Source organism: Sus scrofa, chromosome 1, assembly GCF_054392235.1.
Source record: "Sus scrofa isolate SSC_HxYL_T2T_F1_AM1 chromosome 1, Sscrofa_HxYL_maternal_Yorkshire_Landrace_v2.0, whole genome shotgun sequence".
In the NCBI taxonomy this organism is placed as follows: domain Eukaryota; kingdom Metazoa; phylum Chordata; class Mammalia; order Artiodactyla; family Suidae; genus Sus; species Sus scrofa.
This window is the reverse complement of record NC_139383.1, coordinates 205,054,453-205,080,480: the sequence shown is the minus strand read 5'-3', so window position 1 is coordinate 205,080,480 and position 26,028 is coordinate 205,054,453. Positions and strand designations below refer to the sequence as shown.

Sequence of the window (26,028 nt, the reverse complement as noted above, 5' to 3'; positions counted from 1 at the left end):
CTGCGCCACCACAGGAACTCCAAGGACAGAGGTTTGATCCCTGGCTTTGGTCAGTGGGTTAAGTATCCAGTGTTGCTGTGAGCTATGGTAAAGTTTGCAGATGCTGGCTTGGATCTGGTGTTGCTGTGGCTGTGGTGTAGGCTGGCAGCTATAGCTCTGATTCAACCCCTAGCCTGGGAACCTCCATATGTCGTGGGTGTGGCCCTAAAAAGACAAAAGACAAAAAAAAAAAAAAAAAAAAAAAAAAGAAGACCTCAGATCAGTGGTTGCCTGGAGGAAGGGAGGACTACCAAGGGGTTTAGGGGAATTTTCCATTGTTATGTAAATGTTCTATATTTTAATTGTGGAAATGGTAGCTCAAATATATACATTCATTAAAACACTGAACTGCACTTAAGTCTGTGCATTTTATTCTAAGTAAATTATTCCACAGCAAAGTTTATTTAAAAAATAATGCTACCAGGAGTTCCCTTCTGGCACAGTGGATTAAGGATCTGGCATTGTTGCTATAGTGCCCTAGATCACTGCTGTGGTATAGCTTTGATCCCTGGCCTGGTATCTTCAATGTGCTGTAGGCATAACCAAAATAAATAAATAAATAAATAAATCTGCTAAAAATGTACGCAAGCCTTTCTTTCTTTCCTTCCTTCCTTCCTTTCTTCCTTCTTTCTTTCTTTCCTTCCTCTTTGTTAAAGTATAGTTGATTTACAATGTTATGCCAATTTCTGCTGTACGGTAAAGTGACCCAGTTATACATATGTATACATTCTTTTTCTTTTTCTTTTTCTTTTTTTTTTGTCTTTTTGCCATTTCTCGGGCTGCTCCCGTGCATATGGAGGTTCCCAGGCTAGGGGTCGAATCGGAGCTGTAGCTGCCTGCCTACGCCAGAGCCACAGCAACGCGGGATCCGAGCCGTGTCTGCAATCTACACCACAGCTCACGGCAACGCCAGATCCTTAACCCACTGAGCAAGGCCAGGGATCGAACCTGCAACCTCATGGTTCCTAGTCAGATTCGTTAACCACTGAGCCACGACGGGAACTCCTCCATTCTTTTTCTTATATTACCTTCCATCATGGTCTATCCCAAGAGACTGGATATAGTTCCCTCTGCTATATAGTAGGACCTCATTGCTTATCCATTCTAAATGTTTCCATCTACTGACCCCCAAACTCCCAGTCCATCCCTTTCACTCCCCCGACCCCCTTGGCAACCTCAAGTCTGTTCTCTGTCTGTGAGTCAGTTTCTGTTTGGATAGGTTCATTTGTACTATATTTTAGATTACACATATGTGATATTGTATGATATTTGTCTTTCTCCTTCTGACTTCTTTCACTTAGTATGAGAATCTCTAGTTATATCCATGTTCCCTCAAATGACATTATTTTTGTTCTTTTTTATGGCTGAGTAGTATTCCATTGCATATATGTATAACATCTTCTTAACCCACTCATCTGCTAATGGACATTTAGGTTGTTTCCATCTATGAGTCATTTTTGTATGTATATAATTTTGTACATATCACATACATGTACGTTTTGTACATGCCTAGATATACAGAGTGTATATCTAGAAGTGTAAATCCTGTTTTTGAGTTTGCAAATTTCCTATTTTACAAGATAATGTGAGATTTATCTTCAAAATAGTTTTACCAAATTATACTTGTACTGGCAAATGTTTCTGTTGATTTACATCCTCAACAGCACTTGGTATTTTCTCATTTAAAAAATTTCCCAATCAGTTAGTAAAAATATTACCTCTCCATGGTCTTATTAAGTTTTTTTTTCTCATTAGTAATAAGATGGAACTTTTTTTCCATGTGGATCATTTGGATTTTTTCTAACAAGTCTATTAATTCATCCGCTTTTTTTCATTGATTTTGTAGAACTTCTGCATATATTCTGAATTCTATATCTTTGTCCATGACTCATGCTAAAAATATCTTCTTTTTGTGTCTTGTCTTTTCAGTCCTTTAATGCTGTCTTTTGATAAACAGTTCTTAATTTTAATGTGGGTTTTTTTTCCTTTATGGTTTTTTTTTTTTTTTTTTTTTTTTTTTTTTTTTTTTTTTTTGGTCTTTTTAGGGCTGCACCTGCAGCATATGGAGGTTCCCAGGCTAGGGGTCTAATCAGAGCTATAGCTGCCAGCCTACCCCACAGCCACTCCAGATCCAAGCCGCATCTGTGACCTACACCACAGCTCATGTAATGCTGGATCCTTAACCCACTGAGCGAGGCCAGGGATTGAACTCGAAACCTCATGGTTCCTAGTTGGATTCGTTTCCACTGCGCCACGACAGGAACTCCGGTTAGTGCTTTTAATGTCTTTTAGAAATCATTACATGCCCTGAAGTTATAAAGATAACCTCTGTTTTCTTCTGAAAGCTTTATAATTTTTGTTTTTCACATCTAAATCTTTAATCCAGTGTCTTAGTATGGGTAAGGCTAAGCGTGCTATAGAAAAGAGAACTCAAAATAGAGGTTTAAAGAACACTTTTTTCTCTTTCAAGTAACAGCTCCAAGGTGGGCATTTTAGTCTAGAGACTGGTTTTTCTTTATGGGGTCATTCAGGGTCCCCAATTTTGAGGGTGCCTCTGCCTGTGGTGTTTTGCTCATTGCCCTTACATGACATGCTGTATCCCTTCCCTTATTTGGGGACTAATTAATAGCTGTAGAAAGGAGACATTGCTCTTAGAGCCAGGGAGCAAAGTGCAAGAGGTAGCATGAAGAGGACCTGGGACTTGGAGGAGGGGTTGTGTCCAGGCCTCCAGAGGAGACACTTCCCACCTCTCGGCCTTTGGGGTGGGTGCCTTGGCACTGGTCCTCATGTGCCCCACAACTGGTGCTCTGAGGTCTGGGGCAGCATTCTGACACTCTGGACTTCAGAGAAGAAAGTGCCAGGCAGTTGAAGCAGTAAACACCAAAAGAAGCAGAAGGCTGGGGGTGTAGATGTCCTCATGCTGCTGGGGGGATATGCCTGGAACTGGAAACAGGAGGCAAGACCCTTTCTCCCTTCTCCTGCCTTCCTGTCTGTCTCTCACTGGTAAAGCCTGAGAGAAATCATCCATAGTGGAACAAATAGTGCTGCAATGGGAAATCTCGTGCACATGTTGTTTTCTATTGGTGGAGATATCTCCTCAGGGTAAATTCTTAGGGGGATTAGATACAGCTTTACTAGATATTCCATATTTATCTCCATATGAGGTTGAACCATTTTGCACTGTCAGCACATCCGAGTGTTCTTCCACAGAGATGTAGGCACAGAGTGCCTTCTCTTCTGAATTTGTGCTAGACTAAGAGATACTAGATGATATTTCTGTGCAGTTTTAATTCAGATTTCTTTTATGAAGTTTAACATTGTCTCATATGTTTGAGATCCATTTCTATATCTTTTTCTGTGAATTGTCTGTCCATATCTTTTGCTCATTTTTATACTGGATTTTGATGATTTTACTCATACATTAGGGCAGTGCCCTTTGCTTTTCATATAAGTAGAAATATTTCCTCTCAGTTTGTCATTTGTCTTTTGATTTTGCTTATCAACTTCTTACCTGCAGAAAAAAAAATCACACTAGTGCCACTGTGAAACTTGTATATTAAATTTGAGGAAAATCGACATCTTAATATTATTTGTTTTTGAGGAAGAAGGGGTCCTTTTCATTTGTTCAAGGTTACTACTGTGTTTTTCAAGAGTGTTTTAAGATTTTTTCCCTCATATCAGTTGTGGTAGACCAGTGGTAAGGCGTCTATCCGTCTTGTAAGATTTTTCTTGGAGTTCGCTGGTAGCTCAGCCGGTTAAAGATCTGGGGTTGTACTGCTGTGGCTCTGGTCACTGCTGTGGTGCAGGTTTGATCCCTGACTCTGGAACTTCAGCATGCTGTGGGTGTGACCAAAACAATTTTTTTCTCATATAAGTTTGCGTATTTCTGGTTAGGTTCATTCTTTAGTATTTTACATTTTTGTTGCTTTTGCAAACAGGATTTACTTTTACATTAAGTCTTTTTTTTCCTTTGTTTGTTTATTTGTCTTTTTAGGGCCACCTCTGTGTCATGTGGAAGTTCCCAGGCTAGGGGTTGAATTGGAGCTGCAGCTGCCACTCTACACCACAGCCACAGCAACTTGGGATCTGAAGCACATCTGTGACCTACACCAGAGCTCATGGGATCCCCAACCCACTGAGTGAGGCCAGGGATCAAACTTGCATCCTCATGTCTGGTTCGTTATCACTGAGCTATGACGGAAACTCCAAGTCTTCTATTTTATTGTTTGATATGTGTGGAGATTATTCTTTTTGTATGCTGATTTAAAAATTATTTGTTATAGTTGATTTACAATGGTGTATCAATTTCTGCTTTACAGCAAAGTGACCTAGTCATAAATATTTATACATTCTTTTTCTCATATTATCTTACATCATGTTCTATCTCAAGAGATTTGATACAGTTCCCTGTGCTGTACAGTATGTTTATTTTAAGTATAGCAACCATTAACTGAATTCTTTAATGATTGTGTTAGTTTTGTTTATTTATTTATTTATTTATTTATTTATTTATTTATTTATTTTTTTACCTTATTAGGGCCGCACTTGGGGCATATGAAAATTCCCAGGCTAGGGGTTGAATCGGAGATGCAGCTGCCGGCCTATACTACAGCCACAGCAATGCAGGATCTGAGCTGCATCTGCGACCTACACCACAACTTATGGCAATGCCAGATCCTTAACCCACTGAGCTAGTCCAGGGATCAAACCCGCTTTCTCATGGATACTAGTCAGGTTCATAACCACTGCGCCATCACAGGAACTCTTATTTTGTTCGTTTTATTTATTTTTTAATTTTATTTTTTGGCTGCACCTGCAGCATATGGAAGTTCCCATGTGAGGGATCTAACCTGCACCTGCATGGTGACCTGAGCCGACCTGAGCCGATGCAGTCAGATTCTTAACTCACTGTTCCATGGCGCCATGGCGGGAAGTCCCAATTGTGTTAGTTTTAGCATTGATTCCTTACACATAATATTTTAAATATATCAGCAAATGTAATTTCACTTCTTCATTTCCAGATTTTATGCCTTTAATGGAATTTTTTTTATTTGTTTTATTTTATTACACTGGCTGGTCTCCATTAAAATAGTAAGTTACTGGAGATAGGTAGCATCTTGCTTTCGTTCTTGACTTTAGTAGGAATGCCTCTAATATTTCCCCAGTAAGATGCTGAGATATATTTTATTATTTTATTATGTTAGGAAGTATCTATCACTTTCTGTATTGTTGAGTTTAAAAAAAAAAACAGAAAAAGATATGAATTGTATCCATAAGTGCCTTTCCAGCACTTATGGAAATAAGCATTTCCCTCTTTATATCTAGTAATATGATAAATTGTATTAATAGTCTTCTTAATATTGAACCATCCTTAATTCTTAGAATAAATACATATAGATCATAAAGTTTGGGTTAAAATTTTTTAATAGACATTATTTTCTAGAGTAATTTTAGGTTCACACCAAAATTGAGAGGAAGGTATAGAGATTTCCCATATGCTTCCTGCTCCCTACACAAAAAGCCTCCCCCACTATCAACATCTTCCACCAGAGTGGAACATTTGTTAGAGTCGATGAAACTACATTGACATGTCATTATCACCCCAAGTCCATAGTATACATAAGGGTTCACTCTTGGCATTGTACATTCTATGAGTTTGGACAAATGTATGATGACATGTATCTACCATCATAGTATCATACAGAATAGTTTCAGTGCCTAAATTTTTGTGCTCACCCCCCCCCCAACCTTGGACAACTGATCTTTTTTTACTGTCTCCATAGTTTTGCCTTTTCCAAAATGTCGTGTAGTTGGAGACATACTGTATGTGGCCTTTTCAGATTAGCTTCTTTCACTTAATAATAGGCATTTAAGATTCCTCTGTGTCTTTTTATGGCTTGATAACCCATTTCTTCTTAATATTGAAAAATATTCCATTGTCTGGATTTATCACAGTTTGTTTATTCCCCTACTAAAGGACACCTTAGTTGCTTCTAAGTTTTGGCATTTTTTTTCTTTCCTTTTTAGGGCTGCACCTGAGGCATATGGAGGTTCCCAGGCTAGGGGTCAAATTGGAGCTGTAACTGCCGGCCCATGCCACAGCCACAGCAATGCAAGATCCAATCCGAGTCTTCAGCCTACACCACAGCTCATGGCAATGCCAGATCCTTAACCCACTGAGGAAGGCCAGGGACTGAACCTGCATCCTCATGGATGCCAGTCAGATTTGTTAACTACCAAGCCACGACGGGAACTCCAAGTTTTGGCAATTATGAATAAAGCTGCTGTACACATCCATGTGCAAGTTTTATAGTGGATATAAATTTTTGGCCTATTTGGGTAAATGCCAAAGAATGGATTGCAAAAATATTTTTATGTTTAATGTGCTTTTGGATTCTGATACTGATGTTGACTTAAAAATTTTTATGTTTAGGGGTTCCCATTGTGGCTCAGTGGGTTAAGAATCCAACTAATATCCATGAGGCTGCAGTTTCAATTCCTGGCCTTGCTCAGTGGGTTAAGGATCTAGCGTTACCAAGAGCTGTGGTATAGGTCACAGATACTGCTCGGATCCTGTGTTGCTGTGGCTGTGGTGTAGGTTTTCCTAGTCTGGGAAATTCCATATGCCACAGGTGCAACCCTAAAAAGAAAAAGGAGGAGTTCCCATTGTGGCTCAGTGGTTAACAAATCCCACTAGGAACAATGATGTTGCGTGTTCAGTCCCTGGCCTTGCTCAGTGGGTTAAGGATCCAGCATTGCTGTGAGCTGTGGTGTAGGTTGCAGACGCGGCTTGGATCCCACGTTGCTGTGGCTGTGGTGTAGGCCAGCGGCTACAGCTCCAATTAGACTCCTAGCTTGAGAACCTCCATATGCTGCAGGTGTGGCCCTAGAAAAGACAAAAAAAAAAAAAAAAAAAAAAAAAAAAAAAAAAAAAAAAAAGAAGAAGAAGAAAAAAAGAAAAAGAAAAGACAAAAAAATTACATTTATATGCATAAATGAGAATGGTGCAGTATTTGTCATATTTTGGAATGAATGTTCTGCTGGGTTTGTAAAAACAATTTGGAATATTTTCTTCTTTTAAAATGCTCTGAAACAGGAGTTCCTCTTTTGGTTCAGCGGAAATGAACCAGACTACTATCCATTGAGGATACAGGTTTGATCCCTGGCCTTGCTCATGGTGCTGCCATGAGCTGTGGTGTAGGTCACAAATGGGGCTTGGATCTGGCGTTGCCGTGGCTGTGGTGTAGGCCTGCAGCTAGAGCTCCTATTCAACCCCTAAACTGGGAACTTCCATATGTTGGAGGTGTGATCCTAAAAAAAAAAAAAGCTCTGAAACAATGTATATTGCATCTAAGTATCAGATATTAGGGATTTAGAACTTCCTTGTGAAACTATCTGGGCCTTGTAACTTTTTGTGTGGATAGTTCTTGGTATCTTTATTTCTTATAATAAGACTGGTTTGTCTAGGCTTTCTATCTTTACTGGAATTAATTTTGGCATATTGTGACTTCCATTAAATCTAGGTTTTCAAATGTATTTTTATAATAGTATGAAAATAATTATATAGTACTATGTAAGTTTCTGTTTCTTTACCCTCTTATCATTTCTTTTTTTTTTTTTTTTTTTTTTTTTGTCTTTTTGCCATTTCTTGGGCCGCTCCCACGGCATATGGAGATTCCCAGGCTAGGGGTATAATTGGAGCTGTAGCCACTGGTCTACACCAGAGCCAAAGCAACACGGGATCCGAGCCGCATCTGCAACCTACACCACAACTCACGGCAATGCCGGATCCTTAACCCACTGAGCAAGGGCAGGGACCGAACCTGCAACCTTATGGTTCCTAGTTGGATTCGTTAACCACTATGCCAAGACAGGAACTCCCTCTTATCATTTCTTATTTTGAATGTTTATGCTATCTTCCTCCTATTTGGTAGTAGGTTCATTAGTGGTCTGTCACTATAATTTCTTTTCAAATAATCAGCATGTTGATTATTTATTGGTCTTATTGGTTCTCTATATTCACCATCATTGATTTATCTTTATTTCTTCTGCTTTTCTTTGCTTAAGCCTTTCATGTTAGAAATATAATTCACTTATACTTCTTCTTTTGTTTTCTTTGTATAAATTTTGAAAGCTATAAGCTTTTCTCTCATCCTTGATTTTTTTTTTTTTTGTCTTTTTTTCTTTTCAGGGCCACACCCTAGGCATATGGAAGTTCCCAGGCTAGGGGGTCTCATCAGAGTTGTTGCCGCTGGCCACAGCCACAGCCACAGCAAAGCCAGATCCAAGCTGCATCTGCAACCTGCACCACAGCTCACGGCAACGCCAGATCCTTAACCCACTGAGCAAGGCCAGGGATCAAACTTGCAACCTCATGGTTCCTAGTCGGATTTGTTTCTGCTACACCATGACAGGAACTCCTCATCAATGATTTTTTAAAAATAGATTCTGATATGTATTATTTCTATTAGCATTATTTTTTGGAAGTGATCTGAGTTCAATTTATATTGTATTTCCCATTTCATCCAATACTTCTTTAATAGTACACTTTAAAGTTTTCAGCTGGAAAGGACTATTTGTTTTCTGATTTTGCTATCAATTTTTAGCTTTATTATAGTATTTATTACTATTATTGCTTAATCAAAGTACTATTTGCATTATTTTTACCCTTTCCTACTATTGAGAAGGTCTTTATGACATCATGTAAAGCCAGTTTTCATGACAGTCTATATGTGCTTGAGAAGAGAATTATTTCCTACTTTTTTTTTTTGTCTTTTTAGGGCCATACCCGAGGCATATGGAGGTTACCAGGCTAGGGGTTGAATGGGAGCTGCAGCTGCTGGCCTATACCATACTCACAGCAACGCAGGATCTGAGCCATGTCTGCAAAGTACATCACAGCTCATGGCAATGCTGGATCCTTAACCCACTGAGCGAGGCCAGGGATTGAACCAGAGTCCTCATGGATACTAGTTAGGTTCGTTAACCACTGGGCCACGATAGGAATTTCTCTATTATAAATTTGCGTATGTCAATACGACCAACCTGATTTATTATGCTATTTAGGTTTTCAACATCTCAGCTGAATTTGATCCATTCGACTTGTATTTCCTTGAGAGAGAGATTGATGCCTCTTATTTTTATTGTTTTTGATTGTGAGCCAAGCAGTATGATTAATTCAGTGCTTTTGCATTTGAGAGTAAAACAAACAACAAGATGTACAGCAGGATTCTTCGAAATGATACATGTATTTCTGCTAAAAACTTCTCTAGGTTCTCATTCAGGGACTGCCACTACTAGCTTTGTGCCATTAGGCACATATTTTTCTCTAAGGCTTGTCTTCTTTTGTGTGAAATAAAGTGAGTATGGAATATATTTTTTTAGCCTAGAGCTTTAATTTATTAATCCAATAAAAGTGCTTTTGAAATAATACCTTTTTTTTTTTTTTTTTTTTTTCCTTTTTAGTGCCACACCCACAGCATATGGAAGTTTCCAAGCTAGGGGCTGAGTCGGAACTACAGCTGCTGGCCTGCACCACAGCCATGGCAATGCCATATCTGAGCCATGTCTGCAACCTATACCACTGCTCACAACAAAGCCACCCACTGAGCAAGGCCAGGGATTGAACCCACATCCTCATGGTTACTGGTTGGGTTTGTAACCTGCTAAGCCGCAAGGGGAACTCCCTGAAATAATACCTTTCTAAGCCTCACTGTTACTAAAATTATTGTAATAATAGCGATCACTTAGTGAGTACCTGGGCATGCCAGGTCTAGGCTTAGCACTTTATGTGTATGATTTCATTGAGCCATGGCATGTTCATTTACATTTTTTCTTCTTTAGAATGCTGGACTTCTATTCAGTTGGCAGAAACTCAGTTCACTGGCTCAGTATTTTAGGAGCCCATCTACTGTGTAAATTGGCAGTGCATACTTACATGTTGTTGGACACACCTTTCTACTTGAATCAGGACAATGGTCAGAAAGAACACACTGGTCCAGGGAGCTATTAACCAACATTTATTTCTGTTAGTTTCCAGATTTGGCAGGAAACAAGACCAGAATGAGATAAGGCACTTGGGCCTTTAAAGAGTGTGATTGGACTCTTTGACAAAGAGGAACAGAGCTGCTTTCCTGGCCAGCTATTTTCATCCCAGGCCTATGCAGCTGCTCCCAGTGTGGTCAAAAATGTTGTATCAAAATATTGTTCCTTGAGGTGGGCACAGTTAATATCCCAGCAAGGAGTGTTTAGTTCTAAACCAATCTTCTTTTATCTCTAGTGGTAACATTGTTAATAATGCAGAAGCAAGTAGTAACATGGTCTCATCCTACTTCAGATTAATTAATACTATATCTGCTTCTTCAGCTAAAGATACTTTGTGTTGTTCTTAAATTCACTTACCATGGGGCCAATCTTTTAACTTATTATCTCCTGTTACCATCATGATGATAAATACATGATACCAGCATCAGTACTCTTTCTGTGCCCATGGCAGAGATTCAGTTACTAATCAACTTGAACTTGTTCTTGCCAAACCTAGACACAGCCCCATGATCCTTCTCAACGTGGCACCCAGTATCAAACTAGAATTTGCTCCCAGTATAAAAATCCATTGCCTTTCTTATTCAAGCACTCTGGATACAGAGACAAGGAACTCACAGTCTAGTATGGGATTCAGGAATGTAAACAGCAAGTCTAGATCGGACAGGGATTGCTGCCTAATGTAAAGACTGGTGACCCTAGTTCCTTTAATGGTATAAGGATGCCCAACTCACTTGAATGCCTCAGACCATGTCTTTTGTGCTGCTCAGCATATATTGAATGTCTGCTTCAGTGGTTCTCACCATATGCTATTGCATGTTTGTGTACCCAGTCACAGATGTGCTTTCAGTTTGATCAATTTGCAAAACTTGTGCTTACCACAATCGGAGCAGGCAAAGTCTCTTGGGTGGGCTGTTGAGCTATAAATGCAGAGGCCTGACATAAATAATAGCTAAGAGACTTAACATGACATCATACTGTGCTATTGTATTATGTGTTTTGGCGCATAGGAGAATGTGGGCACAGCTGGGTTCATGGCCACCCTTACTCTGCCAGTCAGAGATGTGGCACTGAGAGGCATCCATTCACGTGCCTAGTTTATTTCAAAGGAGCCAGATGTGTCTCTGTTTGGCTTAGAATTACATTTTATTTTCCTTTCAGAATGTAAAGGATGTTTCAGTGCTCCTGCCATTAGTCTAATTTGTGGATTTACAAGTAGATATTAATTTAATATCCAAATTGGCATGGCTAGGAGACACCACAGGTAATTAAAAGGCTCTAAGTGGGGACATCTGAAAACATTCTGAGACATTTTATTCTGGACTCTCTTAAGTGCATTATATACAACATGGAACAACAGTCCTTTTACTTCAAGGACTTGTTAGCATAGATGCCTGGAAGAGAAGAATAAGTAAATTATTCATAACATTTTTCTCCAGAGACTGTTGCCATGATGATTTTGCAGTATTTACTATAAATGAAGCAACTGGCATAAAATATAAACAAATAGAATTAATAGAACAGAGAATGAAAATAGCAGGGAATGCTCTGTAGACAGCTTCATGAATCCTGGAGATAAACTCCTCCCCCAAATTTGCATGGATTGTATCAGGCAAAATGGTGCTATGAAAAGACACCTCAGTACTAGAAGGATCTTCTTGCTGTATAGACCATTGTTGTGACAAATAATAAAAAATGTAAACCTAGGTAGCCCACGAACAGAAGTGGTACTCTCAGAATGATTATTTTGGAATATAAGGAATAACAGTATATTGGTAGTGTGCTGTTTTGTGAAGAGTTGAGCTATTGACTATCAATATAATGTGCTTTTTTTTTTTTTTTTTTTTTTTTGTCTTTTCTAGGGCCGCTTCTGCGGCATATGGAGGTTCCCAGGCTAGGGGTCGAATTGGAGCTGTAGCCCCTGGCCTACACCAGGGCCACAGCAACACTGGATCCAAGCCGTGCCTGCGACCTACACCACAGCTCAAGGCAACACCAGATCCTTAACCCACTGAGCAAGGCCAGGGATCAAACCCGCAACCTCATGGTTCCTAGTCAGATTCGTTAACCACTGAGCCATGATGGGAACTCCAATATAATGTGCTTTTTAAACAACTCACAGGAATTATCCTGCTACGGTAGTACAACTTTTTAAATCAATTGTCCCAAAGAGTACAACCTACAACTAATTTTTTTCAGTAATGTATGTTAGCTGAATGCATTATCAAGCCTCTTAATCTCTGCTCTTTACCATTTAGTTTGGATCATAAACACCAAATTTAATTGAGTAATCTGGGCAAGTTCTACAGCCATACAACATATATGAACTTGGATTTATAAGAAATTAAATTTGATTGTGATACAAACGCAATAGAGAAATACTGTAAAGCCACTGCTTCTTTATGTGATAATAATGAGTTGATACAATATCTTTCGTTTAGGATTTTGAGTGCCTAAGTAGTACTGTAACAGCCGCACAGGAGGTAGGTGGGGTCCGTTGACATCATCCTGAGTCCAAAGGCACTGAGTAATTTGCTTGAAAATCAAACTGGCACACCTGCAGTTTGGATTCCCTAGACTCCAGTTTGCACTGGACCTGTAAGTTGTATATGGTGCTGTAAGACTGGGGGGGGGGGGGGAAGGGAAGGACCTAGCCCTCTGCACTGTTAACAAGCGCCCTCCCTCCAGGTGCCCCTGAGGTCTGGGCCATGCCATAGGAAATACTGATCCAGATTTTAAAGGCCATCCGATCCATATTTCTCGTTTTACAAAACGTCGGCAAACGTTTAATGACTTGATCAAGGTCTGGTAGTTAATTCGAAGATCTCTTTACTCCCACTTCCAAGACCTAGGAGTCCGAGAATATTAGAGAAGTTTCTCCCTGAAATCAACCCAAAAAGCTTATTTGAGGGAGTTTGTGACATCCTCCGACTCCCGGTCATTAACCTGCCTTCTGAGTTAGCATCTATCTCATATCACCTCTGATGTTCCAAAATGGGGAAAGTAAGTTGCCAGCCCCGGGCTGCTGCCCGGTCCTCAGGGGGCGGCGGCTGCTCCGCCTCCGGCCTCGCGGGCGGCCTCGGCACTGGCCGCCGAGCGGCGAGCGCGGGACTCGTCGGCTGGCGGCGGGCGGGGAAGACGCGGGGCGTGGTTTGCAGCTTTCCGAGCGCCAAGGAGCGGAGCGCGCACTGCTGCGCGTCGAGCCTTCCGCTGGACCGAAGAAGCGAGCGGGAGGCAGAGCAGAAGGCGCGATCGAAGGAGCAAGGCTAGCGAGGCGCCGACTGGGGCTGACCCAACCCGTGCCCTCGCCCCTCGCCGGGCCGGCAGCGGGTGAGCGCGGCGGCGGGGCCCCTGCATCCTGGTGCACCGGGTAGAGCGCGGGCTGTGGCGGGGAGGGAGGAAAACCAGGAGGAAAATCGGGAGGGAGGGGAAGGGGCGGGGGCGAGGAAGGGCAAGGTCCTCGAACCAGGGCGGGGGCGGGGGCGGCGGGAGACGGGACCCGAGCAGCCGCGGGGGTCTGAGCATGGCCACGGGAAACTTTGCCTGGGTGGGGAGAGCGGGGTGCGTGGAGAGCGCCGAAAACTTGCCAGCGGGCGGGGCGCTCCGGGAATTGCAGCGAGCGCCAGGGGGTGGCGTTTGTCTCTCCGGCTTCTTTGTGTCACCTCCGGTCCCCAGCCCGCTGGTCCTCCCGCTTGGGAAAGGGGCTGCGCCGGGGGGCTCGGCCCCATCCCCTCCGCCTCCCCGTCGGGCCCAGGCCCCGGCGGTCGCGGTCCGCTGATTGTTTTCGTTCCTCGCGTCATGCCTGGGCGGGAAAGATTTTGAACGCGGCGGGAACGAGAGCGCGGAGAGCTGGACGCCGAGGGTGCCAGCTCGTGGGCGGTGCGCCCCTCGCCCCGGCTCCCCGAGGACCAGCCGGGGCACTCAGGGCTGGAGAGCGCTCGGGGACTCTTCGGCCCCCGCACTCGAGGAACCGCCGCGGAGGAGCAGCTCCGCGGCTGGGGCCACTCGGACAGTGCGAATTATAATTCTCTTTTGATTGCTGGGGGTCTTTGTTGTCTGAAAGTGCCTTGAGAGTCTGACGGCAGCACCTTCTCCTTCATAGGTTGTTTTTCTCTGTTAAAAAAAGAGTGAGAGGCGGGGGACTTGGGGGGAATCAATGCTGCTCCAAACCACATTAGCCACCTTATTTGATGGAGGTTGAACGGTCCTGGTAACCTTTGCCTTTGTGGACGCCTGTTATTTCCGAAAGTTATTATTTTCCCCTCCCTTAGTGGAAGGGAGCGTCTGAACCAGACGCCAGCAGGCACGATTGTGTACATGCTCCAGCAAGTCAGTGCAAGCCCAGGAGGTGCTCGCTAGCCGCTCAATACTTTTGAATCGCTTTATTTATTTATTTTTTTTAACGTTTTTAAAAAAGACATCAAACAACTTTCATCTTCTTTTCTAAAAGTTTCCATAGCCCCCAAAGACTCCTTGAAGGTATGATATGATTGAGCGAGGATGAATCCGACTACTTTTAGGGTTGGGGATCACAGTTAAAACATCCCAACCACACCTGGCCCTCCCAGCACTGACCCTGCCATTGAGCCATTGTAAACATCATCGGGGTGGGTGTTCACCTTTTATGAGATGGAATATTTGGTGTGGTTTTGAACTTTAATGTTTGACTCCTTCTTTCCTTTCCTTTCTGGAAAACTCTCTTGAGACTCTCCCGGCTCTTCTTGAGATAACTAAAGAATCGCCTTAGCTCCGCCATTACCCGCTTCCCGCCCCCCAGACCCCGGAGGGAGAAGAGAACAGGTGTAATCCTCATTAAGTTTTTTCGTGATGAAGACTCTGGAGATGTCAAAATAAATAAAAAGTGGAAATTCTTAGTTCTTTGTACTTGTGTTTGAATTAACGAGCTCTTTTTTGAAGTCATCAAAAATCAAAATCAAACTGGTTAGGTCTGCTCAGCCTTGTACTTTAAGATTGCTTTTTTAAAAAAATCATGTGAATAAGTTTACCCAGTTAGAAGTTTTACGAGCATTTCAGTGCATCAGTGTTAATGGTATTTGCAGGATATTGCAGTATGTTTAGAGAATTGAATCACGATGGGATTGTTCTAGGTTGTGCCCTCAGTAGCGTAACTTGAGAATTTAGTGTAAAGCTCAAAACTAGGATCAGTCATGTGTTAAGTTAGGGAAGGCGTACAAGGCAATTGATTCATTTGTCATTATTCTATGTTTTCCATAGAGATTTTCAATAATTTCACAAAATTATTCTTTTATTTACTCAAATGATCTCTTACTATATGCCAGCCACTATACTGGACTCTGGGGTTCCAAATAATAATAACCAAATAATAATAACCATTTATGGAATATTTTTTAACCAGTAAATGCTTCACATAGGTTACCTCATTCTTCCAATAAATATATATTGAGTGCTTACAGTGTACTGTGCTAGATGCTGGAATTATCTTCACGCATAAGACAGCTGTGGTTCCTGCCTTTATCTTAACAAGTCTGGGAGATAGGGAGAACATAAAAGACTTAACTAATCGTACTTTTTAAAATGTAAATCAGATCGCACACTTGTACAAAAGCCTCTAGTGGCTTCCATCTCCCTCTAAGTAAAAGGCAATGGCCCCAGAGCTTACCCACCTGGCCTTCCTCACCCCCAGTCCTCTCCCCTTCTTGATCTTGTCTGTTGCTCTTCTTCCCTATATTCCTACAGCCAAACTCATTTCCTGGCTGGCTGTTGGAGGGCCTTTGGATTTGCTGTTTCCTCTGCCTGGAATGCCGCCATACCCATATGGTTCTTTCTCTGACCCCCTTCACCTCTTTATTCAATGTTACATTCTTTTTCTTTTTTCTTTTTTCTTCTTTTTTTTTTTCTTTTTGCCTTTTCTAGGGCCGCTCCCGTGGCATATGGAGATTTCCAGGCTAGGGGTCTAATCGGAGCTGTAGCTTCCAGCCTTAGCCAGAGCCACAGCAACGTGGGATCAGAGCCGACTCTGCAACCTACACCACAGCTCACAGCAACACCGGCCGGATCCTTAACCCGCTGAGCAAGGCCAGCGACTGAACACGCAACCTCATGGTTCCTAGTCGGATTCGTTAACCACTGCGCCACGAAGGGCACTCCCAATGTTACATTCTCAATGAGGCCTCACTAAACCCCAGATTTAAAATCACAACCACCTTTGCAACTCTCATTCTCTCCTTTCACAACTACTTTTCCCCCTCCATGCCCCTTATGATCCTCTAACAGACTCTGTATTTTACTTGTTTGTTTCTGCTCTGTCTTATCCCACTAGACTACATTCCACTAGGGCTGTTGTATTCACTGTTGCATCCTCAGAGTCTGGAACAGCACCTGGCATAGGTAGGAACTCAGGAACTATTTGTTGAATGGAAAGAAGGAAACCACAGGATGCTGAGACATAGACTGACTGGGGGACTCCCATGTGAATGGAAGATAGATCAGCTGAGGAGGTTGCACTGGGTTGGGAAAGAGCTTGGTGGGCATGGACTGATTACCTGAGGGAAAGTCTTTGTGGCTGAGCACTGTCACCTGCCGGGGAAGAACTAAAGAGAGAGCGGTAATCAGGTTACAAATCATGCAGACCCATGTAGGCCAAGGTTTGGATATATTCATGTCGAATCCTCATATATACCCTATTGGCCCTGTTTTATAGTTTATAAAAATGAAGTAACTTTCTGAGGCTACAGAGTAGGTGAAGGCACAGCCTTGGGTAGGAAGCCAGGCTCTCAGACTCCACGATGCTTATATGTAGCCACTGTGCTGTCTTTGTGATGGAGCTGTTTGTCTCGTGGAAAACAAGCCATGGCAATACACATGACGATGCTAGAAAAGGTGTATTCTGATGAGCTGTGGGAGGAGGAACGCACCTAATTTTGCTTAGAAATGGGGCAGGCCAAATTGGAAAAAAACAAAATCGTTTTTCCTTTTTTTCAGAATTATGAAATGTTTCAGACTAGCTATAATTAAGAAATAGTCTTAGTATTAATTGTACTAGCCCATTCTTCAGGGCTTCACTGTGTGTTTGCTTTTTTGTGTATTTTGTTTTGTTTTGTTTTTCCTTGTTTTCACCTTTACCAAGGATCTTGGTCATGTGTCTCCTTTCCTACTTTCACCAAATAAAGGATTATGTCTGGAATAATGTAAAATCATATGCTTAAAGCTTGTAATTCTTTGCGAAATTGCAGGTTATGTTCCTTTTTTGATTGTTATCTCAAATTCTAGCCTTTCTGGTTTTGTGTTATAATTTGACAAACAGCTTCATTGAATGTAATTGACATACAGTAAGCTGCATATATTTAATGTGTTAAATTTGATGTTTTCAATTAATATGTAGAACTGTGAATCCATCTTTCCCTCTGGTTCTTCCTCTTACCCTGTATCTTTCTTCCCAAAAAACCAGTGATAGCTCTGATCTTAGAGATTAGTTTGTATTTTCAGAATTTTCTATGAATGGAGTCATATGGTCTGTTTCTTTTTTGTTTTGGCTTCTTTAACTTCATATAATTATTTTGAGATTTATCTATGTTGTGTGTATCAGTAGTTGATCTCTTTTTATTGCTGAGTGGTGTTCTATTGTATGGATATATCCTAGTTCATTTATTCATTTGCCCATTGATAGACATTTGGGTTTTTTTACAGTTTTTGGCTATTAAAAATAAAGCTGCTGTGAACATTATGTTCAGTCTTTGTATGGATATGCATTTTTATTTTCCTTGGGTAAATGTCTGGGAATGGAATGGCTGCATCATGTGGTAGATACATGTTTTACTTTTTAAGAAACTCCCATACTTTTCCGAAGTGGTTATATAATTTTATTTTATTTTATTATTTATTTATTTATTTTTGTCTTTTTACCTTTTCTAGGGCTACTCCCACGGCATCTGGAGGTTCCCAGGCTAGGGGTCTAATCAGAGCTGTAGCTGCTGGCCTATGCCAGAGCCACAGCAACGCAGAATCTGAGCCGTGTCTGTGACCTACACCACAGCTCACGGCAATACCAGATCCTCAACCCACTGAGCAAGGCCAGGGATCGAACCTGCAACCTCATGGTTCCTAGTTGGATTTGTTAACCACTGAGCCATGACTGGAACTCTGGTTATATCATTTTACATTCCCAAAGTAGTCTGTGAGGGTTCTAGTTGCTCTGTACCCTTGCAGACACTTGGTATAGTTTTGGTATAGTTAAACTTTCATAGCCATTCTATTAAGTATGTAATGGTATTGCTTTTTTTTTTTTTAAATTTAAAAAAAATTTTGTTTTTTTTTGCTTTTTAGGGCCGCACTGCAGCATATGGAAGTTCTGAGGCTAGGGGTGGAATCGTAGCTACAGCTGCCAGCCATAGCCACAGAAATGTGGAATCTGAGACGCATCTGTGACCTACACCAGAGTTCAAGACAATGTCGGCTCCTTAACACACTGAGTGAGGCCAGGGATTGAACCTGCATCCTCATGGATCCTAGTTGGGTTCGTTAACCACTGAGGCATGAAGGAAATACCTCCTCCTTTTTTTAAAATTTTATTTTATGGCCGCATCTGTGGCATATGGAAGTTCCCAGGCCAGCGATTGAATCCAAGCTGCAGCAGAGACCTATGCAATGCCAGATCTTTTAAATCCCCTGCCCAGGGGCCAGGGATCAAACCCTCACCTCCTCTTCCACCCAAGCTGTTTCAGTCATATTCCTAACCCAGTGTGCCACAGCGGGAGCGCCTCGCTGTGGTTTTAATTTGCATTTCCCAGATGACTAATGATGTGCTTATTTACCATCCATATATCTTTTTTGTTGAAGTTTCTGTTTAAATTTTTGCTCATTTTTTAATTGGGTTGTTTGTTTCCGTATTGAGTTTTGAGGTTTTTTTTTTTAAGTTTAGAATGTGGATATAATTTTATTTATTTATTTTTTAAATAGACTTTAATTTTTTTTATGATTTTTATTTTTTTCCATTATAGCTGGTTTACAGTGTTCTGTCAGTTTTCTACTGTACAGCTGGTGACCCAGTTACACATACATGTATATATTCTTTTTTCTCACATTATCATGATCCGTCATAAGTGACCAGACATAGTTTCCAGTGAGAGTTTTTTTTTTAAATATATTCTGGATACAAGTCCTTTATCAGATACATGATTTGAAAGTATCTACTTTTAATCTGTTGCTTGTCTTACATTCTCTTAACAGATCTTTGAAGATCTGAAGTTTTAAATTTTAAAGAACTCCAGTTTATTATTACTCTTTTATAAATTGTATTTTTTGTACTGTACCTATTAAATCTTTGTCTAAGAGTCACAAAGATTTTTTTTCCTTAGAGTTATAAAACTCTTAGGAAAACTATAAAAGTATGTAAAACCATGAAGTTTTTCATTTTACATTTAATTCCATCTACTTTGAGTTAACTTTTGTTCATGGAGCAAAGCATAGGTTGAAGTTTAACCTACTGCCACCAGGAAAACTTGACAAGTTTTAGAGATGAGATAATGTCTGAAGATAATGTCTTTGGGTGGGGGTGGGGTAGACATTTGCTGTTGGCATTTAGTGGGTCAAGGCCAGGGATGCTGCTGAAGAGCCTACAATGAACAGGAGAGATCCTTTCAACAAAGAATCATTCAGCCAAAATGTCAATAGTGTCAAGGTTGAGAAACCTTAGGTTTGTCAATTTTATTGACCTTCTCAATCTCAGCTGCTGGTTTCATTTATATTTTCCATTGTTTTTCTTTCTTCTATTTTATTGATTTTTACTCTGATCCTTATTATTATTTCCTTTCTTCTACTTAATTGGAGTTTAATTTTATTGTTCTTATTCAAGTTTCTTTAGGTCATTGTGACCCTTTTTTTCCTTTTGATATAGCCATTTAATCCTTTAAATTTCTTCCTAAGTACTGCTTTAGGGACATCTCACAGATTTTGATAGGGTGTGACTTGATTTTTATTCAGCTCAGAATAGTTTATACTTGGATTTGTTCTTTGACCCTGAGTTACCTAGAAGTATATTACTTAGTTTCCAAGTATTTGGATTTTCCAGAGATCTTTCTGTTATTAATTTCTAAATTTAGTTCTCTTATTGTCAAAGAATATAACTTGTATGGCTCAAATCCTTTTATATTTATTGAGAGTTTTTTTTTACGGCACAGAATATAATTAACTTTGGTATATGTGCTTGAAAAGAATGTATATTCTAATTACACCATGTCAAGGGGGCATACTGTCAACATAACTCATCACTATTCATGTTAACCTTGATTACCTGGCTGAGGTAGTGTTTGACAAGTTTCCCTACTGTAGAGTTACTCTTTTCTCCCCATCCTTTCCCATACTTTTGGGATGGAAGTCGCCATGTGTAGCCCACACTTAAGGAGTTCTGAGTTGTATTCTTGTCCTTGAAGGGTATTGCTTTTTTACCTGATGTAATGATCTCGGTCTTTTAATTGTAGTATTTAGATCATTTATATTTAAAGTGGTTATTGATTATGGTTCACCTTAAATATATAATCTTGCTATTTGTTTTCTGTTTTTCTCATCTTTCTTTCCTTTTTTCTTTGATCAGATTAATTGAATATTTATCATTTCTATTTTATATTATTTTTTACTTATTAGCTATCATTCCTTGTAATTTTGGTATTTGCTTTAGGGTTTACAGTATACGACTTTAACATTATAATTTACTTTCAGATGTTATTATACCACTGTATGTATAGTATGAAAACCTTGCAATAGTGTATTTCCATTTCCCTTTTCTTAACCTTTGTGATATTGTCATACATCTTATTTATTTATTTTTTTGGGGGTCTGTTATAAACCCCACACTACATTAGTATTTTTTATTTGAGTAATTATTTTTTATAGGAATCTAAATAACAAAAAATCATATACTGACCCATGGTTTATACAGGTTATATGTATATATAAATTTTTTAATGGCCGCACCTCTGACATATGGAGGTTCCCGGGCTAGGGGTCAAATCAGAGCTGTAGCTGCTGGCCTATGCCACAGTCCTGGCAACACCAGATCCAAGATGTGTCTGTGACTTACACCGCAGCTTGTAGCAACACTGGATCCTTAACCCTCTGAGCTATACCGGGGATCAAACCTGTGTCCTCATGGATACTAGTCAGGTTCTTAACCCCCTGAGCCACAGTGGGAACCCTTAACAGAGGTTATATTCTATATTATATTCCTTTTTTTTTTCTTTTTAGGGCTATGGCATATGGAAGTTCGCAGGCCAGGGGTTGAATTGGAGCTCCAGCTGCTGGCCTTCCCCACAGCTATAGCAACTCAGGATCTGAGCCATGTCTGTGACCTACGCCACAGCTCACAGCAACACTGGATCGCTGACCCACTGAGCAAGGACAGGAATTGAACCTGTGTCCTCATGGATACTAGTTGGATTCGTTTCTGCTGAGCCACAATGGGAACTCCTCTATATTATATTCTTACTAAAAAAATCATATATATTGAGGTTATTGGATTCATGTATATGAATATATATGTATTCTAACTTGTAATTTTAGAATAAACTTCAGAGCAGTGAAATTCAGAAATAAGAGCATAGTTCATTTTCTTGAACTAAATTCTCTGGATTGTCACTGAGCTGATCATTGCTATAATAGACAGGTAGTTCAAGACACTGTGAGGTATTAAGATTCAGACACCTGTACTTGGAGAACTCTCCATGCAGGAGCTGTTGAGTGTGTGGTACTTCTTTTTGTTCCTCTGGGCAGCATTAGCGGAAGGGAAGTGGGTGGGAAGAAGTCAGTCCTCACACGCTGACATCTTCCAGACCCCAAGAAACTTTGAAAGATGGGTTTGAAAGCATTTCTTTCTTTTGATAATATATGAGATGAAAAGCACTTGATTAAAGCACCTTGGGTCACAATAACACATTTGACAAAAGTGAGCCTTAAGCTCCAATGTAAGATGCAGCTCTACTTTGTTGTCTACTTGTGCTCTGGCTCCAGTTGATGTTTTGTCGTAATTTATCATTGAGTAGCTCCTTTCCATCTGGGTATGTAAATGTACCCAAATTCTGAATGTTAGTACATTGACAAACACTCAACTATAAATGAAAGAAAACTTAAATCATCCAACAAATTAATTTACTTTGTAAATATTTATTGAATCTGGGCTCTGGCACCCTGATGAAAATTTATATCCCTTGCGCTTGAAAGTCAGCTGTCTAGTAGGAGAAGGATCTGCAATGTGGTAATTGGTGATTACTGCGCTGGAGACACGGACTGGGCAATGGGAGTAAGCCTAGTGCAGTGATTCTCAAAGTGTGGTCCAGAAAGCACACTTGAAAGTTTCCTGCTGGTTCAGAAACCTTAAGGGTAGGGCCCAGCAGTCTGTGTTTAACAAGCTTTGCAAATGATTTTAATGCATGTGTAAGATTGTGGACCACTGACATGAAGGATTAGATGATCTCAAAGTTTTTCCCTAGGTCCTAATTTCTATGAATATGGTTTAGAAATATGATATTTACATAATTGTATTTAAATTTTTTTTTTACTATAGTTGATTTACAATGTTCTATCAATTCTGCAGTACAGCAGAGTGAGCCAGTTATACATATATATACACACACACTTCCTTTTTCTCATAGTATCTTTCATCATGTTCCATCACAAGTGATTGGATAGTGTTCCTTGTGCTATACAGCAGGACCTCATTGCTTATCCACGCTAAATGAAGTAGTTTGCATCTCCTAATGACAAACTCCCAGTCCATCCAACTCCCTCCCCCTCCCCTTTGGCAACCACAGGTGTGTTCTTTATGTCCATGAGTTTCTTTCAGTTTTGTCCAAGAGTTTCTGTTCTGTGTGGTTCATTTGTGCCGTATATTAGATTCCAGATATGAATGATATCATATGGTGTTTGTCTTTCTCTTTCTGACTTACTTTACTTAGTATAAGAATCTCTAGTTACATCCATCCATGTTTCTGCACATGGCATTGTTTTGTTCTTTTTTATGGCTGAGTAATATTCCATTGTATATATGTAACACATCTTCTTCTTCTTTTTTTTTTTTGTCTTTTTGCCTTTTCTAGGGCCGCTCCTGCGGCATATGGAGGTTCCCAGGCTAGGGGTCTAATTGGAGCTGCAGCCACCAGCCTATGCCAGGGCCACAGCAACTCGGGATCCGAGCCTCGTCTGCAACCTACACCACAGCTCATGGCAACACCGGATCCCTAACCCACTGAGCAAGGCCAGGGATTGAACCTGCCACCTCATGATTCCTAGTCAGATTTGTTAACCACTGCGCCACAACGGGAACTCCATGTAACACATCTTCTTAATCCATTCATCTCTCAGTGGACATTTAGGTTGTTTCCATGTCTTGGCTATTGTGAATAGGGCTGTATCATAAGGTGCATGTATCTTTTTCAATCAAAGTTTTGTCTGGATAAATGCCCAGGAGTAGGATTGCTGGATCATTTGGTAGTTCTATATTTAGTTTTCTAAAGTGCCTCGATACTATTTTCCACAGTGCTTGTACCAGTTTATATTCCCACCAACAGTGTAGGATGGTTCTGTCTTCTCCACACCCTCTCTAGCATTTATTTGTTGAATTTTTATTTATTTATTTATTTACTTATTTTATTTTATTTTTTGCTTTTTAGGGCCGCACCCAGCGCATATGGAGATTCCCAGGCTAGGGGTCTCATTGGAGCTGCAGCTGCCAGCCTATGCCACAGCCCCAGCAATGCCAGATCCAGGCCACATGTGTGACTTATACCACAGCTCATGGCAATGCCAGATTCTTAACCCATTGAGCAAGGCCAGGGATCGAACCTGCAACCTCATGGTTTCTAGTCGAATTCGCCTCTGCTGTGCCACAGTGGAATCTCCTCTTCATTTTTTTTTTTTTTTGTCTTTTTGCCATTTCTAGGGCTGCTCCCGCAGCATATGGAGGTTCCCAGGCTAGGGGTCGAATCGGAGCTGTAGCCTCCTGCCTACGCCAGAGCCACAGCAACGCGGGATCCGAGCCATGTCTGCAACCTACACCACAGCTCACGGCAATGCCGGATCGTTAACCCACTGAGCAAGGGCAGGGACCGAACCCGCAACCTCATGGTTCCTAGTCAGATTCGTTAACCACTGCGCCACGATGGGAACTCCCTCTTGACTTTTTAATGATGGCCATTATGACTGGTGCAAAGTGGTTATCTCATTGTAGTTTTGGGATTTGCGTTTCTCTAATAATTAGTGATGTTGAGCATCTTTTCATGTGCCTTTTGGTCATCTGTATGTCTTCTTTGGAGAAATGTCTATTTAGGTTCTCTGTCCATTTTTCAATTGTGTTGTTCATTTTTTTTTTTTTTTTTTTTGCTGTTGAGTTGTATGAGTTGTTTGTATATTTTGGAGATTAAGCCCTTGTGGGTTGTATTGTTTGCAGTTATTTTCTCCTATTCTGTAGGCTGTCTTTTTTTTTTTTTTTTTTTAATGGTTTCCTTTACCCCATTGTATTTTAAGAACCGTGTTGGCACTAAGGAAGTCACATAAAACATAAACTGCTAGGTTGGTGAAACAGAAATTCAGTATTGTAAAGTTGGTATTCCTATCATGGCCCAGTGGAAATGAATCTGACTAGCATCCATGAGGATGCAGGTTTGATCCCTGGCCTCGCTCAGTCGGTTAAGGATCCGGCTTTGCCATGAGCTGTGGTGTAGGTTGTAGATATGACTTGGATTTGGTATTGCTGTGGCCGTGGTATACGCTAGCAGCCGTGGCTCTGATTCAGTCCCTAGCCTAGGAACTTCCACGTGCCTTGGGTGCGGCCCTAAAAAGACAAAAAAATAAAAAGCAAAAAAATGGTAAAGTTATGCCTGACACTGGAGCAAAAGTAAATTAGATTTTAAAAACTTAATTATGAAAAATTTCAAATATATTTAAAAGCAGAGGTAATAGTGAAATGAAACTCCTATGTCAACATTACCTGGTGTCAATAATTATTAAATCCTATCAGTATGATTTTTGCCTATACCCTCACCTATCCCCTCTATGCTGGATTATTTTGAAGTAAATTCCACGCATCATATCATCTCATCCATAAATAACTGTATTTTAAATTATTTGAGCTATTAAGTTGCCAGAGATGAATTTGAAACTGAATGACATATAGCCATTGCATGTTCCATTTTTGGGGTTTTTTGTTTTTTTGTTTTTTTTTTGGTCTTTTTGGGCCGTACCTGAGGCATATGGAGGTTGCCAGGCTAAGGGTAGAATTGGAGCTACAGCTGCTGGCTTATGCCACAGCAACACTAGATCTGAGCTGCGTCTTCGACCTACACCACAGCTCGTGGCAACACCAGTGCGTGGCAACACCTACCCACTGAGCAAGGCCAGGGATCAAACCTGCAACCTCATGGTTCCTAGCCGGATTTATTTCCACTGCGCCATGATGGGAACTCCTGTTCCATGTAAAATTATAGATAAAGTTTTATCTGGAGTTCATTTATACAAAAGATGAATGAAACAAGACAATAGTGTTCGAGTTCCTGACGTGGCTCAGCAGTAATTAACCCAACTAGTATCCATGAGGATGCGGATTCCATCCTTGGCCTAGCTCAGTGGCTTAAGGATCCAGCGTTGCTCTGAGCAGTGGTGTAGGTCACATATGTGGCTTGGATCCCAAGTCAACCTCCACCCTGGAAACGTCCATATGTCATAGATGGGGCCCTAATAAAAACAAACAAACAGTAGTGTGGATACACTTGTACCTATTTTCCTAATAGTATTATAAGGTAAATATACTGGTTACAGCAGTAAACATATTTTATGTACCCTCATCATTATGATAGCAATATATACATTATATTTAAAGATAATATTCCTGACTACAAAGAAAGAATATATGCCCATGTGCTACCAAAATTGAAATATTGTGTTTGAAGGGGAAACTTTCATTTGAAAGGCAGATTTTTAGTA

General features: G+C 40.7%; 1 protein-coding gene across 12 annotated transcripts in view; it reads left to right on the top strand.

Annotated features, from left to right (window-relative positions):
* Nucleotides 1-26,028, top strand: part of SYNE2 (spectrin repeat containing nuclear envelope protein 2) — a 440,757-nt gene that overhangs the window by 75,081 nt on the left and 339,648 nt on the right. For 10 of the 12 annotated variants that reach the window (XR_014820403.1, XR_014820402.1, XR_014820405.1 and 7 more), the window contains exon 1: nucleotides 13,281-13,410. The exons of 1 other annotated variant lie outside the window; for it this stretch is intronic. The gene's annotated coding sequence lies outside the window, so the exon portion shown is untranslated. Of the gene's footprint in view, nucleotides 1-13,280; nucleotides 13,451-26,028 lie in introns of those variants that run through there. One more of the 12 variants, XM_021074123.2, reaches the window with a different exon arrangement.